Below are 7,181 nucleotides of genomic sequence, written 5' to 3' on the forward strand. Positions count from 1 at the left end.
GACATACTTTAAAAGTTTAACAAGATGAGGCCAGGCGCAGTGGCTCACGCCTATAATCCCAGCACTTTAGGAGGCTGAGGCAGGTGGATCAAGAGATCTCTACTAAAAATACAAAAAATTAGCCAGGCATGGTGGCGGACACCTGTAGTCCCAGCTACTCAGGAGGCTGAGGCAGGAGAATGGCGTGAACCCTGGAGGCGGAGCTTGCAGTGAGTCGAGATCGCACCACTGCACTCCAGCCGGGGCGACAGAGCAAGACTCTATCTCAAAGAAAAAAAAAAAGTATAACAAGATGAATGATTAAGAAAAAAAATCTTCTGAAATCAATGTCTGTTCAAAAAATTTTATGATTGTGTAGCCTAATGGCTAACAAGGCTTTTGTTTTCATGTTTCCCTTCCTGGCAATATGCCGTTAAGGCATAGCTTTCCTATTATTTCCTTGTGTTTTAGTCAATTGTCTTCATTAAATATTGTCTAAGTGGCACAATATCTAGTTTTAAGCCAAAAGGAAAAGATCTATTGTAAGTCAGGAAATCGCACCAACTGCATTGGAAATTGAACTTGCTTCCCTGGTTTTCCCCATTTAATTCACAACTGTGGTTATGGTTTAAAAGAATAGAAATTGTTTATTTGGCACCAAATTTGCTCCACTGTAAAAATAAATAAAAGTATCTCTTCTGAGGTGGGGGGAAAAAAGTTTATTTTAATATCTAAGGCTATCCAATATTAGATTACATGTTTGACTACTACTCAAGTGTTCATTATTTTCTTTTCAAAAGAGCTTTCACAATTTATGTTAAAAGACTACAGGGAAGAGGGAAGCTGAGAAATTATGGGCCCTCTTAACTCTCAATGCAGGCTTCTGTGGCCCTGTTTTGGGTGAGAAGATCTTTTATCAGATGAGGGATTCAACCCAGTGAAAAGTTATCTCACGTAACAAATAGGGTCTAATGCTGGACAGGCTCCAAATAGATCTAGAGCTGTAATATAAGAGCATTTCCCTTTTCAAATAATTTGTCTATCGTTTGCACAGCAAAAGAGAGCTCTAAAGTTTTATCATTTAAATACTCAAAAGCAACATTTTTAATCTCATGCAACATTTTCTGTTTCAGAAAATCAGGCTGTAAGAACCCATGACATGAAGAAGTCATTGTACTCTCAATTAACCCAGGACTTACTGACCCAGCACTGTCTGAGAATTAAGAGACTCAAAGGAAGCTGTGATTCCCCCAACTCCAGTTGCAGAGAAAAGAATAACATGCCAGAAAGTCAGAAACCAGACAACATCAGGATGTATAAAGAACTAGACTGCTTGGGTCCCTAACCTGGTCTGCCACTTACAGGCTGTGTGGCCTAATGGGCAAGTTCTTTAACTTCTCTGTGCCTCAGTTTCCTCATCTAGAACATGGCAATAAAAGTATCTATCTTGTATAATTTTGTGGAGTCAATAACATAGCCCATGGAAAGTATTAGAAAGGGCTTGGCATGAGGTAGGCACCTCACATACAATATCAGTATCAAATTAGCTGTAAGTGTTGTGTGGTCAGGCTAAGTGCGTTAAGGAGGAAGGGCAGGGAAAGCTTCCTGGAAGCTGTGGCACCTGAGCTAGATATGAAAGCACAAGAGAATCCAGACACTCAGAGGGATGCACATTGCAGACATGGACAGCCATTACTGCAGAAAGTCACAGAGTAAAAACCAGGGACACTTAAATATCAATGAGGAAAACAAGCTCCCCAAAGCTGAAGGTGTATTTGGCAACCCCAGATTAATTGGGAGTGATGGGGAAGGCTCTGTACACTTGTTGCTGTGCTTCTAGGACTTCACATTCAGTTCATTTTTAGACACATGTTCTATGTATGCAAACTTGTGGACTATGAATGCAAACTCTCCCTGAAATGCTCTGTTCTCCCCCTGCTCCTGGAACAGTGGAAAGGATACTAGAAAATTAAAAGGTAAAGGTAACCTTTTATTTCTGGAAAAAAAAAAAAACAAAAACATCTGCTGGAGTGAAATACAGGTCACTAAAATCAACTTGAATCTCATGTTCGTCTGTCCCTGTTTCAGTGGGGCTACAAACAAGGTGACAGCTCAGAGAAAGGGGGTCTGATTCAGATCCACGCTTCAACGCTGGTCTCTATCAGCAGCCTCAGCCACTCTAAATAATACAATCTACATAAAAGACAGTACACTTGCTAAGTGAATGCATCTTCAAGAGGGGTATCATCCACCCTAGCCTGATCTGTCAACCAGACATTACCTCCAAGCCACATACAGAAATACAGAAAATGCTCTCAGTACCAATTTCTTAAGTAGTACCTGTGCAATCAATTTCCTCTAAACTTTGAGGTCTTGAAACCACTACAACAGATGCTGTGCATATTTAAGATAGGTATTCATTTAGAAGATTACCTCTATCACCAAGTTAGAAATTGTAATACCAAAATAAGTCACCATATTCCTCATCCAAAGAGAAAAAAATCACAACAGAATATAGAACTTTCATTTTGACTGGTGTCCCCTCTAGAGAGAAAACAAGTTTGCTAACCCACGTTGGACACCTTGCTTTGTTTCGGGCAATATAAGGATAGACTTAACACTGGAAATACCAGAGCAGGGCTTGAAGCCAGGCAGGGCCCCACAGCAGTTACAAGCTCTGTGATTATTTCCTGAACCAAACACCTAAGGCACTCAAGGGTACCAAGCTTTGTTGGAAAAGCATGTTTCCTCTGGTCCAACAGCTGCAACTTTAAAGTGTTTTCACAGAAGACCTCAAGCTTCTCTTTATGCCATCTCCCAAATATTTACAAAATGAAACACTTTCAATCAGAACTGTTTTGTTTGTAAACACCTTATTTGTTTTAAGGACCATAGTGCCAACACTAAAAGCAGCCTTTTAAACAAAGTAGCTCAAAACCACACACACACACACACACACACACACCCCTTAAGACGCAGAACATGTCCACAAAACAAGAAAACCAGGATTCAAATTCCTTAGCACCTACTCATGGAGCTCCTGTAAGCACCACCCAAGGATGTGACCGACCACACCCTCTTCATTATCACACCTCCTCACTAATTTACTAATTTATGCTCCTGAAAACCCACAGAATCCGACTACTGGATGGTAACATGTTACAAATATTAGGCAAATGTTCTTTGCCATTTCCTTCACATCAACCAGCCTGAAACAACTGATCCTGTTTACAGAACGGCTCCACCTCAGGTGCGAGGACTATTGTCTCCCAGAAGAGCTGGGAGACACTGGTGGCCTGGCAAAAACTTCTAGGTATCTTTCTCTTGGTGCCTCTCCCTAATCACGTGTCATACACCTCCTGGGAAGATTATCTGGGCCAAGGATAGTGCAACTGAGAGAAATCTAGAAATGCCTGGTTCAAGGGTAATAAGAAATTGTAACTAGAAAGAAACAGTCTATGTGAGTGAATGTATTCTAAAAGCAAATAATTAGGAAATATGTCTATTTCAAACGCACAGAAGGCCTTTTATGCCGACAAGTTTTGGTTTATGATTAAATGAAACTGCTTGATAGAAAGCTAAGGGGAATGAATATTACCACAGATGACAGAACTAACAGTGGAAATAATACACACCTTGGATCGCCAATCATAGTTCTGCTAGTTAATATTCATTTAACAAATATTTATTAAAGACCTACAAATCAACGAACTGCTCTAAACATGCTGGGGAGATAGAAAAGGACAAAACAAAGACCCTACCTCAAGGAGCTTATAATCTAGTAGGGTAGACAAGCAGAAGAATGAAGGAAATTTTCATTTAATGATAAGTTCCAGGAAAAAAAAAGTGACAACTTCTGATCCTGTTTCCTCATGGGGATGTAGCTACCTACTTAAAATAAGATAGTGTCAACCACCAAGCACACAGCAATCCCAAGCATTTACCTGACTACAGATACACATGCATAGACACTCTCACATACACACCTTCCCCCTGAATTGCAACATCTGTGATAAGGCACATTGGTATAAAATGCAAGCAGAGGGGAAACAAAATATTTGTATAAGTCAATTACACTTAATGCAATTAAAAATAACTGCACTCATTAGGAATCTATAAAAAGGCAAAACCTAAACCATTATTTATAATACTAAAGTATAACTAGAAGGGTCCAGATACTGGAATAATAGTAGTAGTAGTATAAACAGTATTACAAATAGTCACATAGCTGCCTTGCCCATATAACCCGATGGCACAGTATCAGAAGCTAGGTTTAAACCCTGAACTTCAGATAACTTTGAGGGGGAGAAAGGGGGAAGAAAAAGGACAATGACCAAGTCTATCTTAGAATCATAGGCTATTGCACCTAGAATTAACGTTAGGAAATGCTCTATTCTATAGCCTTTCCCGACATTACCAAAGAGAAAACTGAGGTCCAGAGGTCAAGGGTTAACCCCAGCGTGGAGTAGCTAGTGACTGACAGAGCCAGAGTAGGACCCAAGGCTCCTGGTTATGGCCCTGCATGCTTCGCCCTAAAGGACCTGCACCCTCTAGCCTGGCTTTAGATTTTATGAGAACCACAAGGGACTGCAGTGACTTCCAACCGTTATTAATTTTCCCTAATCACTTCCAATCAGCTGCACCTAGAGCAAATTGAGAGCCTTTACTGGTGACCAGGGAACTCTCTTTATGCAGAACACGTAAGGGCGCCTTTCATGACAAAGCTGCCTCCAACACCATAAACTACCTTATTGGGGAAATGATGCGGCTAGCCCGAAAGAGGGAAGAGATTTTTCAAATGATAATTTTCAGAGTTTGCCTCAGGAAAAAGGCGCCAAACAATTAGTTTCAGGGAGGGAGGTGGTGTGCTGAGGTGTGGCACGGGGAAGGGAAAGGGGTCTAGAACTGTGTGCAAGCTATTTAGGAGAGAAAGGAGAGAGTCCCAGGCTGTGAAAGGGGCGAGGAAGAGAGAGCAGCTGGGCCAGGGCAAGCGTTTGACCACACCCACTAGCCACTCCCTCCCAGCTGCCCGCAGAGCCACATCGAATCGAAACAGCAGTGGCAGCAGCTAAGATTCCGAAGGCAGGAGTCGCCATGGCAACGGGATTCATCTTGCAGGCAACTCCGCTTCAATTCACTAGGTCCTGCTCGAATCTCAAGAAACTACCAGCTCTACGAGAGCAAAAACGGTCACGGGTGGCATTTGCTCTTGATGCCCTCCAGAAAGTGGAGATAAAGGAGAGGGAAATGGAGTTCAGGCATCACTGAATATGTTATGGGGCGAGAGGTAGCTCCGCAAAGCCAGGCCGTGAACAACTTGAGACCTTAGCAGGGTTTGATGAATGAGTAAACGAACAAATGAAGGTACTAGGGAAAGGGAAAGAACATCCAGAGGACTGAGAGCTCTGGGCCTCGTGCACATCTCCAGTCAAAGGGCAAGCCGATCACGAGCAGTTGGCTTTCAGCACCAGCTGGGTAAACCCGATTATCCAGCCCTTCTGCTCCACAGCCAGCCTAATCATTAGATTATCCGACACCCCCACCCCCGCGCCACCACCTCCTGGCCCAGGGCTTCAGGGCAGGCGCTTCGCCCCAGCCCAGGTGCTCTATGCCAAGGGACCGTGGAGACTGAGATGCGCCCTCTCGAGAGGGACGGGCGGCAGGAGCCCTCTGCAGTGCCTCACAACCGGATTCGCAGGCGGCGCAGCTTCTCCGGCCGCCAACACCCCGCTCTCCCTCCGCAAAGTCCGATCGCCCTTCTCTCTGTTTTGAAACATTTAGGTCCAACTTAGTCTGAATTACAGGCGCTCCGTCCCTTTCGAATGGGACTGGAAGTGAGGGTGCCAGGGGTACTGGGGGCTCTGCTCGGACGCGAACGAGTACACGAGTCCCTCCTTCCCTGTCGCCACCGCCGTGTCCACCAAGCCTGCCTCGGGGTTCTCCCTCTCGAAGCCCCCGGGCCGGGAGCTCCCGGACGCCGCTGCAGTACCCGCGGCCCCAGCCCCGGGGAGTCTGCAGCAATGCAGCGAGTGTTACCCCGCCGGCTCCCCGGCCAGCTGGGCGCCTTAGAAAGAAAGAAGGGAGGGACCCCCGTCCTTGGGGGCGTCTTCCTCCCTGCTGCCACGGTTTGCGTTGAGCTGCAGCCATTTTCCCACCCCCAGCTAGGCAGCCGAGAGCCGTCTCGGTCCCGTTCCCACCCAGACCCAACCTGAAGGACGGGTTTAATATTTACCTACTGGCCCGGGAGCTCCGGGGAGGCAGCGGGAGGGCGCGCCGCGAACTCAGCGCCCGGCCCACGGAAGCACGCCCACCCCCGCACCACTAAGCGGTGCCACTTAATGAATGAGTGCGGCGGGCAAGGAGGCGCGTCCCCCTTACCTGAGCAGCCCCTGCATGCTGGAAAGGCGGCTCTGCACTCTGGGTACAATGGGATCCGGTTAAACAGTTTCCTTCACAGCCGCTCGTAGGTTACTAACTCGCAGGTGACATCACCCTCTCCTCGCCTGATAGGATACAAAGTGGCTCCCACTGCGCATGGACACTCCGGTAGGGCGCGCAGACTCCTGGGAGTAGTAGTTCCAATCTATTAGCTGGGCCGGGACAGCTTTGCTGTTAGGACTCGTGGAACTACACCTCCCGACATACTCCTCGGCTCCTCTGCCCCGCCCCTTTCCCCTCCCCCTTCAGGACCCGCCCCCTCCCAGCCTTACAGCCTTGCAGTGTTAGCGGTGGTCGTTCCGAACCCGAGCTGCGGACCGCACGGGAGAGTGGGAGGGCTGCCCTGTGGTCCAGCCTGTTGACTTGACCTCTAGTCTGCCCGGCGCGGGCTCTGAAGGATCGGAGGGGTCCGGGGCTCGCGTGATCCGGCCAGGCTCGCTCTAACTGGTCTTTCTTGGTCCCTATTGGGAAGGGGCGATTAAGACTTTTCTGCCTTCCCCAGGCGTAGCAGCTAATTCAGAGGACTTAGTGTTTTCTGGGTTAAGTACGGTCCTTGAATTCTCCCCGCTCCACACTTCCCAGAGGATGGGGCGACGCCGGTCCCAAAGCGGAGGAATCTCCTTGTATCCCACTTGGCTCAATTCACCTTTATCTTTTCTCCTCCCCGTTTAACGGAGACAAGGTGACCAGTCAGAACGCAGGGAACCACTTAGTAGGCTGAGCTGACAGAATAACGGAGGTTGTCACTACCAGAAATGTGGTGT

General features: G+C 46.8%; 1 protein-coding gene across 3 annotated transcripts in view; it reads right to left on the minus strand.

The window, feature by feature from the left end:
• Positions 1-6,515, minus strand: part of DAAM1 (dishevelled associated activator of morphogenesis 1) — a 183,755-nt gene extending 177,240 nt beyond the window's left edge. Inside the window, exon 1 of one of the 3 annotated variants that reach the window (XM_033187876.1) lies at positions 6,358-6,515. The gene's annotated coding sequence lies outside the window, so the exon portion shown is untranslated. Of the gene's footprint in view, positions 1-6,211 lie in introns of all 3 variants that reach the window. The other 2 variants (XM_033187879.1, XM_033187878.1) reach the window with 2 other exon arrangements.
• Between the last annotated feature and the right edge of the window lie 666 nt (positions 6,516-7,181).

This window comes from Trachypithecus francoisi, unplaced genomic scaffold (assembly GCF_009764315.1).
Source record: "Trachypithecus francoisi isolate TF-2019V2 unplaced genomic scaffold, Tfra_2.0 Lachesis_group3, whole genome shotgun sequence".
Classification (NCBI taxonomy): domain Eukaryota; kingdom Metazoa; phylum Chordata; class Mammalia; order Primates; family Cercopithecidae; genus Trachypithecus; species Trachypithecus francoisi.